Here is a 13,773-nt window from a genome sequence, read left to right as displayed (position 1 = left end):
TAATGAGATTGAGGATGAATGAAAATATGAGACAAGGGAGGCTAATTAGCGTCCAATTTGGCTATAAATAGAGTTTATGTTCTCCCTTTCCAAATCCCTATCAACCAAATCAATAACCAAATAACTCAAACAATTCAAATAATCAATCTATCAATAGATAAATTCAGCAAAATCATTGTTTATCTTGTCCATTTTGTTCCTACAGCCTTCACTTCCAGGTTCAAGTTCATATTTTTCAATTTCCAATTCTCAAATTCAGCTAAAAAGATCAGTAAGTTCATACCTTCCAATAATTGTTTCTCCAATTCTAGTCATTATAATTGCTATCTGTATCATTCAAACCTCTTCGTTTAAACTCAATATACTTTTGTCAATCATCAATTTACATTAATTCTGCTCATTCAAGAATCTACCATTGTTGTTTTTTCCTTAGCTTTAAGCTCTACTTCACAAACCGAACCACTCAAAACCTGATTTTTGTGACATTTTCTGTTTATAAACTTTACCAAATCATATGTACAATCTATTGGTTGATTCCAATTAATTAAAACACCCAAAACCAAGATATTGGTAATTATTGATCTCAAAATCATAATTTTCAACCGCCACGAGCGTAAAATCAGTCTCAATCTCTTCGTTGATAACACGCTATAAGCATCAATCTTTATTTCGTTCAAAACGACCTCCTACAACCTTCATTTCTCACTTGAAAGTCACCCTGATTCATTATATTTTCTTGCACAAATAGCAGTTGATGTTTTTATTCAATTAAATGGCAAAATTCCACTTCACTCCTTCAACAATTACAACGATTCCAGGAACTTCAATTTCTACATCCAATTCGACAAATTCCAATCTGATTATTTCTAGAGCTTTATTTAGCTTAGGTAAACATTATCCAATCCTCAACCTAAGCCAATTTCGCGCAAATCGATTTTCACCATTGTTATAGCTTCAAGCTTTTTTCATTAAACCGAGACCTTTCTAACTCCAATTTCAAGCCATTCTCTAATTACAAACCATTCTCATATCATTTTTAGATGTTATCCATTGATTCTAAATAATCATTCTCTTAGAACCAAGCTTTTTATATTTATACGATTTCAATCGATTTAATTCCATCAAACAACTGATTTGAACAACTCTTTTATCAAATTTTTTCCGACATCCACGATCAACCATTTTCTAAAACTCAATTTTAATCTTTTCCTTACCATATAAACTTGAGATCCCAACTCAAAACAACCCCCTATAGCCTCTGAAATCTATGTCGAAAGTCCCTACCCAAAACTCGAGCTCCATAACAGCATAACTGTTGATTTATTCCTATTCATTAGTAAATATCTGCTAATAGGTGTAAATTATAAATAAGTATTCAAAGTGTTTATTTAGAGCTAAATTATGGCTTTTATAAGTCTTAAATCTTATTAATTGCCATTAGTTCGCAGATTCATCTTAGTAAGGACCAGACTCTTCTCTGCAGAAAAATATCCAAGGAAGAAAAAGTCTTATGGAGTGAAAAGAAAGGAAGGCTGGAAAAATTAGATGAGTGAAATTATTACCAAACTTTTATATCTTGTTTAGAAAGACTGGTCTCAGTAGGGGTTAGACTGTTCTCAGTAGAAATGCATATGTTCTTTGCCAAAAAACATCTAAGGAAGAAAAAGCTTCGAAGAATAGAGGCAAGAAATCTAAATATCCAGTATGCAGTTGTAAAAGGCTATCCTGTTGGTCCCGTGTGATTAGTTCCAAGGGGGGTACGAACTAATATAACTTTTTCGTTTAATTATGCTGACTTAATATAATTTTTTAGTTAACTTAACTTAGTTCAGGTCAGCACGGTCGAGAAGTGTAAGACAGCTTTAGTCAGATGCTGACTACAACTGTTTTACTTGTGAGTTGGGAATTACCACTTGAGGTCAGCTTCCAACTCAGCACCAAGATTACTCAGTGTCAGCTTTTACAATTTATATCCTGAGCAATTTAATCAAGCAACACATGCATATATATATATATATATATATATATATATATATATATATATATATATATATATATATATATATATATATATATATATAATATATATATATATATACTGAGAGAGAGAGAGTTAGAAATTACTCAGCAGACTTATCCTGGTTCGGCCTCTCCGCCTACGTCCAGTCCCCATAATCCCTCCGGGCTTTTTCAATCCAATACTGAGCTCTTTAAAGGTAGAGCACAAACCGTTTACAAGGCAGTTGAATATGCAAGAGTACCTTCCTCTATTCGTCTACTCAACTCCTACTAAGTGCTATAACCGAACACCTAGATTTCTCTACCGTTGAGTACTTAAAACCGAGTACTTAGCACAACTCCCTCAATTTTACAATTGATACAAACTTGTTCTTTCTAGATGAAGAACACTTTAGACGATTACAAAATCAATCTAGCTTTTACACAGAAATGGAAGTTTGGTGTAAGATCTTTTTCTTGTTTGAATGTGCTTTGTATTTTTCTCTTTTTTCTTTTTGTATGTCTCAAAATCGGCAAAGGATCCAAGAATGAACTTGTCCTTTTATAGTTGAAATCTGAAGCTGTAATGATTTGAATCTGCAATTATCCGTTGGATTCAAACGGCTTTTTCTTGCGACATGTTCTGGTCAGCTTCAGATTTGCAGGCCAATCCTGTCGTCTGAATTCCGCAGTCGCCAGGCTTGTCTTCTTCCCACAGGTGCGTCTTCTAGTGCCAGTTCGTCTTTTAGCTAACAGACAGTTGACCCATGTTCTGAATGTGCTTTGTATTTTTCTCTTTTTTCTTTTTGTATGTCTCAAAATCGGCAAAGGATCCAAGAATGAACTTGTCCATTTATAATTGAAATCTGAAGCTGTAATGATTTGAATCTGGAATTATCCATTGGATTCAAATGGCTGTTTCTTGCGACATGTTCTGGTCAGCTTCAGATTTGCAGGCCAATCCTGTCGTCTGAATTCTGCAGTCGTCAGGCTTGTCTTCTTCCCGCAGGTGCGTCTTCTAATGCCAGTTCGTCTTTTAGCTAACAGACAGTTGACCCATGCATCTCGAAATTGACTCTGTGCGTAATTCCGAGGTTTCTATTATTGGTGCAGACAGTTGTCGGATCTTATCTTTTAGCAAACGAATCATTCGTGCTGTCTTGATGAACACTCAGCTTGACTGTATTGACGTTGCTTTTGTTCCATGTTTCTGAGTCGTATTCTTACTCAGCATCCGTGGTCAGCTTCGTCCGCAAGCATTAGCTTAGAGGAAGACTTCCTTTCTTTGATACTGAGTTTCGTTCCACTCAGCTTCTTTGGTCAGCTTCTTCTTTGAGTATTTGTTCTGAAGATGACTTTTCTTCTATTACGCTGAGTTGCACTCCACTCAGCTTGTGCTGTGTTCTCATGCTGACTTCGTCCTGTCTTACTTTTTGATTCTATTTTGATTTATATTTATACTCAACATTGAACAAATATTTTAGTACAATTAAATCAAAGCACTTAAATTTAATTGCTCCTTAATCATAGATTGATTTAAATAATTTTGTCAAATCAAAATCATGTGGAAAGGTGTTTCAACATATCCTTGGTGTCTTTCTAAGTTGTATATATATAATAAAAAATTCACACGCCGTGTTACTAATCATACATGATGTGTAAGACAAAAAAAATCAGAAAACAAAGCCAGTTTGAAGGCGGATACGTGTACTTTCGTTATTTCTTCCTCAACAAAGACAACCTTCCATTTTAGGTTCAAGTTCAGAATCTTCAAATCCTAGTTTCTCAAATTCACTTCAAAAGATCAATCAAATTCATATCTTCCAATAATTTTTTTTCTCCAATTCTATTCTATATAATTACAATCTGATCATTCAAATATCTTAGTTTAAGTATAATACACGATTCCTAATCATTGATTTTGATTAATTTTACTCATCTCATAATCTGTCATTGTCATCTTCTTGATTTGCTTTGAGCTCTAGCTCACAAACCGGAACACTCAACTAATACCCTTTTCTAAATCGTATTTGCAATCTATTAGTTGATTTCAATTAATTAAAATACCCAGAACCAAGATTTTGGAAATTATTGATCTCAAAATCATAATTTCCATCAAACAACTGTTCTGGTTAGTCTTTTTTTTTTCCAAAATTGATTTTGGCCGCCATAAGCCACCTTTTCCTTCAAAACCAATCTCAATCTCTTCATTGATATCCAAATTATAACTCTCAACTTTTATTTCATTCAAAACGATTTCCTATAACCTCAATTTTCTCACTCGAAATCACCCCATTGTCATTTGATTTGTCTTACATCAAATAACTCGTGTATTTCTTTTTCAATTAATTGGCAAAATTTCATTTGAGCCCTTAAAATTTTAAAATAATTCCAACACATCTAATTTCTACATCCAATTCAACAAATTCCAATCTGGTTATTCTAGAAGTCTATTTAGCTTAGATAAACATTATTCACTCCTCAATTCGAGCCAATTGTGTCCAAATTAATTTTCATCATTATTATAACTTCAAGTTATTTTTCATTATTACGAGCCATTCTCTTGTTACAAACCATTTCCATATCCTTTTCAGAAGCAATCCGTTATTCTAAAGTATCAATTATCTTAGAACCAAGCTTTTGGTATTATCAAATTTAATCCCATCAAACAACTGTTCTGAACAACTATTTTCTTAAATTTATTCTGACCACTAAGACCATTCATCGGTCACGAGGTCAAGTTTGTTATTATTTATTTATTTTTGCACAATTATCTCGATTAATTTCGGCGTACATATTGCTTTGTTTTGTTCGTTTAAATTACGTTTTCAAGTTGTAATTTTCCTGCTTTATTTCTCACATATTCATAGAAAAAAAAGTAAAAAAAAAATCCATGAGCTCAAACGAGCCTCTTATGAAAAAAAAAACGAAGCAAAATAAAAAAAATGGAAAGAAAAAAGAATTGGTTCAAAAATCCTAAATACATTCTTTTGTGTATAAATTTTCAATCCTAGTCAATTTATACACAAAAGAGGGGGGACAATTGTTGGGCCAAAATAAATAAATTTTATTTTCATGTATAAAGAAAGCTTATATTTAATTTTAGGATATAGTTTCCATTTTTCTAAATAAAAGAAATAAAAATGATGAAAAATATGAATATATATATATATATATATATATATATATATATATATATATATATGGGTGAGATCCAGTGTGACAATGAGCTTATTGTGTAACATAACAAAACTACGTAGTTTTGATGATAATTAAAAAGGAAGGTGACAAATTTGTAAATAAAATGAAAAAGAGGATAGAGAAAATTGTTTTATTTCTTTTCTTTAAAATACATTTTCCCGGCATCTCTAATATCGTTTTTCGAAATTTTTTATACTATTAGACTCGTCTAAATTAGACGGTCATTTTAAGATCCCTGATGCTCAAGTAAAAAAATTTCCGGTGAACGGAATCCGGGTGGACGTTTTCCGGCGAGAAAAAAAGTGTCAGAAAATTCTCAAATAAATCCAGAAAATGTAAAACATTATTCTAAGAAACTTTAATTCTTGTTTCGAAGCGGGATTTCTTACGGTTTAGTCCCAATAAAACGTTTTCCTTAATTTTATCTATTTTACAAGCTTCAACAATTTGTTGGGTCAAAACTGTAAGGAATCTCGCTTTGAGCCAAGAATTAAAGTTTCTTAAAATGATGTTTTAAATGTTTTGGAATTTTTTAATAATTTTCTGGGCACGTTTTTCGTCCTACTTACATCGTTCCAAATCAGTGTACCATTTGTTCCAACATAATACTTATATTGTTCCAACAGAAAATTGTTTTATTTCTTTTCTTTAAATTACATTTTTCCAACATTTCTAACCTTGTTTTTCGAAAATTTTTATACTATTAGACTCGTCTAAATTAGACGGTCATTTTAAGATCCCTGAAGTTCAAGTAAAAAAAATTCTGGTGAACGGAATCCGCGTGAGCGTTTTCTGGCGAGAAAAAAAGTGCCCAAAAAATTCTCAAAAAATTCTAGAAAATGTAAAACATTATTCTAAGAAATTATAATTCTTGGGTCAAAGTGGTATTTCTTACGGTTTAATCCCAATAAAATTTGTTCCTTAATTTTATCCATTTTACATGTTTCAACAATTTATTGGGTCAAAACTATAAGGAATCTCGCTTTGAGCCAAGAATTAAAGTTTCTTAAAATGATTTTTACATGTTTTGTAATTTTTTTATAATTTTCTGTCACGTTTTTTGTCCTACTTACATTGTTCCAAATCAGTGTACCATTTGTTCCAACATAATACTTATATTGTTCCAACAGAAAAAATGTTTTATTTCTTTTCTTTAAAATACATTTTCCCGACATTTCTAAACTCATTTTTTGAAAAATTTTATACTATTAGACTCGTCTAAATTAGACGGTCATTTTAAGATCCCTGAAGCTCAAGTAAAAAAAAGTTTCGGTGAACGGGGATGAGCGTTTTCTGGCGAGAAAAAAAGTGCTCAGAAAATTATCAAAAAAATTAAAAAAATGTAAACCATTATTCTAAGAAACTTTAATTCTTGGGCCGAAGTGGGATTTCTTACGGTTTTGACCAAATAAATTGTTGAAGGATGTAAAATGGATAAAATTAAGGAAAACGTTTTATTGGGACTAAACCGTAAGAAATCCTACTTCGACTCAAGAATTAAAGTTTCTTCAAATAATGTTTTACATTTTCTGGAATTGTTTGAGAATTTTCTGGGCACTTTCGGGTTTTTTTATCGAAAAACGCCCATCTAATCGTCGGATTCCGTTGATTTGAGACTAAACCGTAAGGAATCTAATTTTGAGTTAAGAATTAAAGTTTCTCAGAATAATATTTTACATTTTTTGAAATTTTTTGAGAATTTTCTGGATGTTGTTTTCTCACAGAAAAACAGATCACCGGATTCCGTTCATCGGAAATTTTTTTACCCGAGCTTCTGGGATCTTAAAATGACCGTCTAATTAAGACGAGTCCAACGGTATAAATTTTTTTGAAACACAAGGTTGGAAAAGTTGGAAAAATGCATTTTAAAGAAAAAAAATAAAACAATTTTCTCTTTCCTTTTATTTACAAATTTGCCACATTCTTTTAGTTAATTACAAAATTGGTCATTGTCACACAATAAGGCTTGTCACACCATAAGAAATGTGTTACACCTGATCTCATATATATATATATATATATATATATATATATATATATGTAAACTAACCTCTAGCTCGGTGAGCTAGCAGTCAGCTCAGCGACCTGGAGGCCAGTCCTCGTCCGAAAGTCGTTTCGGTCTATCCGACTTCTCCAAAGACACCCGAACAGAATCACGAGCTAACCCATGAAGCCCAGCCCATCCCCACATCTATGCCTAGCCTTAAAAGTCTCTCTAATCACAAGGTAATGGGGTGATGAGGCATGAAAGTTAGGAGGAAGTTAGTGGTGGTTGAAGAAGTTAGTGAGATGGCAAGTTAGTGGTCAAAATTAGAGAGAAAAATAAGGATTAGTTGTTGATTAATTACTCAAAATGCCATTCAAAATACTATAAATAGACCCTCCATTCTTCATAAAAAAATCACTCTCACTCAACACAACAAAACTCATTCCTAAAGGTCCTTTCAAATGCTCTCTTTTTTAAGTTCTTAGTTCTTAAGTTCTTTGTTTTTGTTCTTCAAGTTCTTAGTTTTAATTCCTTCTTTTAGCTTGCTTTAGCCTTAATTCAAGTTCTAATAGTCTCTTTTCAAGTTTTTTCAATTCAATTTAGCATTCCTAAGCCCCAAGTTTGCAATTCATTAGCTTTCTAAATTAATTTTTCCAGATTCGTCCATTTATTTTCAAAGCCCAATTTCTTCTAGTTAGATTTCGTTTTTGCCTTCAATCCCTTCTACAAATTTGTTCCTGGCTTCCTGAAATTAAATTTGGTCTTTTAATTTACTCAATTCCGTATCGAAAAACTCTATTTACAAGCTGATATTTGCACCCCAAATTGTTTTAGACATTCTGTTCCAGCTCTTAGTATAATTCGTCCAGTAATTTTCTAGGCCTATTTTCGTCTGTTTAAAATTCGTTTCAACCTTCGATCCTTTCTAAACATATGTTCTTGACATCCTAAAGTTTGATTTAGCCTTTTAATTCACTCGATTCCGTGTTCGTAAGCACTCATACGGTTTCCCCGAAGTTAAAGGTCAAATCTGCCCCATTCTTGCCTACCACAAGTCAGAAATTTTCTATATCGATTCCGCTCGTGCCAACAGACCGCGGTGCTCCGAGGACTTCATGCCGACACCAAAATTCAACGTCCAGCCGAGATAGCTATTGTGGCTCCGAGTTTTTCGTTGAATTTCAATTTTATTTGTTATTGCATTTCAATTATGTATTGATTTGTTTTCCAATTCAATTGACTAATCTATATGTTTAGTATAGAATTAATTCAATTGTAATCAATTTTTTTTTTCATTTTATTTTGAATATATGTATTCAAACACTTATTCATATCAATAAAATACTAATTTTTTCAAAATCTTGTGTCAATTTCGCACTTTAATTTCCTCTATTTTTCCGTCTTTAATTTACTCGCATTAGCTTAAATAAAAACAGTTTATCTAGCAAAGTTTCTATAACGGTGCTAGAGACCCAAGAGGGACTTTTTCAATCCTTGCGTCCCTCCCCAATCGCCTCGTTTAGATTTCAAGTTTTGGCGCGCAAATTCCATAAACTTAATCGTCTTTAATACTTGAGAAATAATCTTCTCTGGCACACCCGCACACTAACCACACGTGACAAGGTTGAAAATTAACATATTCGCAAAATATCGCTAATAAGTTCAAAATAAATTTTACACGGTTTCGATACGGTCAAATTACACATATCAACGATTGTTTTCAAATTGTAAAAGATGCAAACTTCGAATACATGTGAAATAATTAATACTGTGCCAACTGAGTTTTATGTTTAAAGCTTAATTTTTCTTGCCATCGGAAATTTAATGTGATAAAAAATAAAAGAAAATAAACTTAATATGTCTAAATAAATAAAAGATCAAATCCCTAATTAAAAAAAATCAGGCTGCTCACGATTTGACAAATTTAATGGCATAATACATAGACCCTGTACTTTGAAAACATCCACTTTATTTTACAAACATGTTTCTATTAAATCTCTCAAGTTTCTTAAAAGGCATATTTTCCCTCAAAGCCTTACAATAATATATTGCTCTCCTGAACTTGTTTAAAGTATACCGATATGAATTAATGATGGCAACAGATAGGGTACCTGTAGATATAGTGCCAATCTCAAATTCTTATCTATTTATTTTTTAATTATATGTACTCGTTCCATTACCTTAATGAGTATACTTTTTGCATCTCATATCCGTCTCATTTAATTTGATTTGCGGGTACCAAGTGTACTTTAAGAATCAATAAATAAAATAAAAAAAATATCACAAATTTAACAAAGTATAAATTTAATAAATCATCCATCTAAAAATTGAACCTTAATCAATAAGAATAAAGTAGTTTAATGGTATCACTAAATGGTTGAAGAACAAAATGTTGGGGTTTGAATCTTACATCTTACATCTCAAAAACAATAATATTTTTTAATATATAAAAGATTTATGAATTGGAGGTATTCTCATACTCATCTCATACCAATCACGGACATGGACGGATACAGGGGGCCCCGGGCCCCTTCGGCCGCCGAAAATTCCATGGTTATGAGTAGTTTCACCCCCCTAATATTAGTAATAGTCTATATAGACTCTATGTAGTAATATTTCATTGTTTGAAGGTAGATGAGATGGTTAAAAACATTTGTTTTTTTTAAAAGGTCCTAGGTTCAATTCCCTCTCAACCTCAATTTATTTTAGAAAGTGTATTTATTTAAATTTTATTTTTCAATAATTATAAAACTATGTTACCATTATTAATTTATTTATTTTCATAACACTTTTGAACTCATTTTTATTATGTCTTTTCTATTAAAAAAATAATTTCTTATTTTTGAGACTCAAACAACTGAATTTCTAAATTAAATTTTAAAATTTTAAAATTTTAAAACTAAAAATGTAAAAATGTTATAATTTTTTTAGAAACTAGCATTGAACAAATAAAAAAAATTAAATATATCCCATTACGTGTTAAGCTTGTCCAAAATTCAAAATTTTAATATTTTGGTCCTATTAGGTACTCTATAAATCTAAATTTCTAATTTTTTTTAGGCCTGTAATTTTTTTTTGGCTTGTTAGGCCTTTCTAAATCTAAATTTCTAATTTTTTTTGGTCTGTTAGGCCTCCATAAATCCAAATTTCTAATTTTTTTTTTGCCGTTTAGGCCTGCTTAAATCCAAATTATTAATTTTTGTTTGGCCTGGTAGGCAATTTGAAATCAATTTTTTTTAATTTTTTTACATGTTTAGCTCTCCCTAAATCTAATTTTTTTTACTATTAAATGAAATCTAGCTTAATTTTGAGAAATTGTACATTAATACTTGAAATTGGTTCTTAACCATTCAAATTATAACACGCATATATACAAAAAAAAAAGTTCGATTTAGCAAATTTTTTTTTCCCGAACGCACATGTAAAATCGGCCCCTCCAACCGAGTAATCCTATATTCACCACTGATCACAGATAATGGTTTTGACTTTATACTCGTTTTTATATAGGATACAGGTAGTACCATTAGGGACAGGTAGTGCGAGCTACTCCCTGTATAGTACCGTTGCCATCTCTAATATCAACTTGTACAAAGTTAACCTCTTTCTAAACAGTTACAATGAGCTAAAATGTATTAGGCCAAATTTAATCATGTCATGTTTAATCTGTCAAAAGTGTGACCCACCTTAGATGGACGAAGCATATTTGTAAAATAAACTTTTTCGGGGCCACTTATATGCATTGTCACTTTGACTTTGCTAAAAAGTGTTTTTTTTTTTGTTTTTTTTCTTCCCTTCTTACAAAAAAAAAAAAAAAAAAAAAAAAAAAAAAAAAAAAAACTTTTCACTTCACTGATTTCAAATTAAGGATGAAATAGATCGATGTCACATTTTTTGTCATCTTCATTAGATTTAAAATGTTTAATCAGTAATAACAATCTAATTTGATAAACTTATTATTCGGCTTGAGATTAAGGTTCATAAGGCGAACATGTTTAAAAACCATTCCTAAGAGTATCCACAATGGTTTATACTCACCACCACTCAATATACATGGCACATCATCAATTTAATAAACTTCATTTTATTAAACTATGTAACTCCAATGGTTAAACTCTATAACCACTCAATCATAATGGACTCACCAATCATTAAGGATCCACCAATTAATTAAACCAATCATAATTGATCCACCAATTAATTAAACCAATCATATTATTTTAAAAATAAAAAAAAATATATATATAAATAAGCAAAAACTCAATAAACATTGAGTGATTGATAATGATTACTTTTTATCATACTCTCTCCAATGGGAGAATATGATACAATGGAGTATATTGAGTGGTTGATTATACCCCATTAGAGATGCTCTAATAGTATAACTTAAAAGGTTAGGCTTTGCTTACCTAACCTAAAAAGATCTAACGAGAGGTAGCCGCATCTATCCAACTTAAGATATAAAGGTACTCTCATATTTAAAGATCTGTTTTGAAAAAAAGGCAAGTGTCTAAAAGGCACATGTACTATAAAAGGGATAATAGAAAATGGTTACAAAACGGGTTATGTTGCCTATAGAAAAAAGGATAATGGTGAGCTTATTTCACTTAGGATCTATCCTCATGGTTCTGATACATATCGAAACCCATTATTAAACTTATATTATATATATTGGTGTGGTGAGTGTAGAGTTAAGATTCACAAAAGGATACATTGGCTCCAATGACAAGTATGACAAAGGGAGATTCAACTGCAGACAAAGAAAAGCTTCTGATAGAGGGAATGGTCAAGGACATCATGTGTCATAAGGATTCTGATGCCTCACTTAGCGAAGGAATTAGAGAATCCACAGAGCAGTTTCTAAGGAGATTGAAAAGTGATATGAGGACTTAAGATCCCAACACCTTCTTAATTAAGTAGTTATCGAGATACATACTGATTATTTTATTTTAAAGTAAGATATGGACAATACCTCATGATATCGGAATATCGTAATCTTTTTTGTAAACAACTTCACGTGACTTGAGAATACAACAAACAGTCAGACAAGGGCCGAAATTCGGCAAACCCTCTCTGGTGCTTAAGTGAGTGAGGTATCTATAGAAGAATACCAACATGAAAGCACTTTAGTAAGAGAGAATGAGTAGTTAATTACTTACTTGTGTTCTTGATTTACAAACTATTTATAGGCAAACATTACTTGTAAGTGGACTTGTGATATGTACACGTGTTAGCTCCCTATTAGCTCCGGACCCTATCATTCCGTTGTTAGGCAAAGTTGAGCGTGCCTTTTGGATTCTGAAGCTTCTTATGCTTCATGTGTCTTTAGGAACCATTCTTCTGAAAAGAGCTTCTTATATGGGATGGGTTGATGCTTGATCTTTAATGGGCCTCGATTTTAGTTTACTAAGCCCAGAATCATTATTTACCATATCACCTCATATATCTTTGTTTTACATCACCTCATATATTTTTTGTTTTGTATATAAATTTTTTTATGAAATCTTACTACAAATGAGAATTTTTATTGCTTTTCTTCCCACTTTTGGCTCTAAAAAAACAGAATATTCATTGACGAAATAGAAACAAGATTTAGTTTGTGCTAAAGTTTGTTTATAGAAATTAAAATATAAGTTGAATATTCAATATTGTCCTAATGCTTTTCATTTATATAATCCATTCACAGATTATTTTTTCATTTTTTTGTTTTGAATCCTATTTTTACTTAGTTCATCGTTTCAAAAAAATTTCAGCACCTTCTTCATCTCGCTCACTTTCCAGCTCATAGTCCATTCAGACACAATGCACGCACATCTCCCTATCCGCGTTAATTTCTTCAACTCGTCATTCACTCGCCGTCCCACTCGCAATAAAAATTAGAATTCTTTTATTATTATTATTATTATTTACTAATGATTAGAAACCAAAATAAAAGGTTAACTGACTGAAACAATTGTTAACCGATTACTAAACTAATGTATGGTTAGTGTTTTTAAAAAATCGATCAAATGATTAACCGACCGAATTAACCTTAACGGACTGGTTAACCGATCATGTGCACAGTACTTTTCGCACTCCATCCAAGCAAACCCTAATTCTTTGAACTTATTAGTTTTTTTTAGTGAATCATTTCCTAATAAAAATTTATTGAGTATACTAAACCATTTGAAAACTTAAAAGACTGGGAGTTAATCTTAATTAGTTATAACGTAAATCATAAACTAAAACATCTAAAAATGAAAATGAATCTAATAATTAGAAATAGACCACTTTGAAGAAAATGGCCACATATGACTCCTTTCAGTTTCAGGCTTATCTTGTTGTATGGAGTCTTTTGTAACTTTGTGCATCAACAACAAGAATCGAATCATCTTTTCAAATATCAATTCATAATTTTCCATGTCTTGCGAAGTGTATTTTTCACGTTCGAATCCGATTTAAGAAAAGATACTTTCATTTTTGTGTAAAGAATAAAAAATTGTGATCTTCATTCTTTCTTCTCACCAACTTTAGTAATTAAATTTAAGGCTGATTTAAATTATTAAGAGTCTCAAGTCGCTTAAATTAAAAATTTCGAGTTCAATATTTAT

Source organism: Euphorbia lathyris, chromosome 3 (genome assembly GCF_963576675.1).
Source record: "Euphorbia lathyris chromosome 3, ddEupLath1.1, whole genome shotgun sequence".
In the NCBI taxonomy this organism is placed as follows: Eukaryota; Viridiplantae; Streptophyta; class Magnoliopsida; order Malpighiales; family Euphorbiaceae; genus Euphorbia; species Euphorbia lathyris.
Note: the sequence above shows the minus strand (reverse complement) of the source record.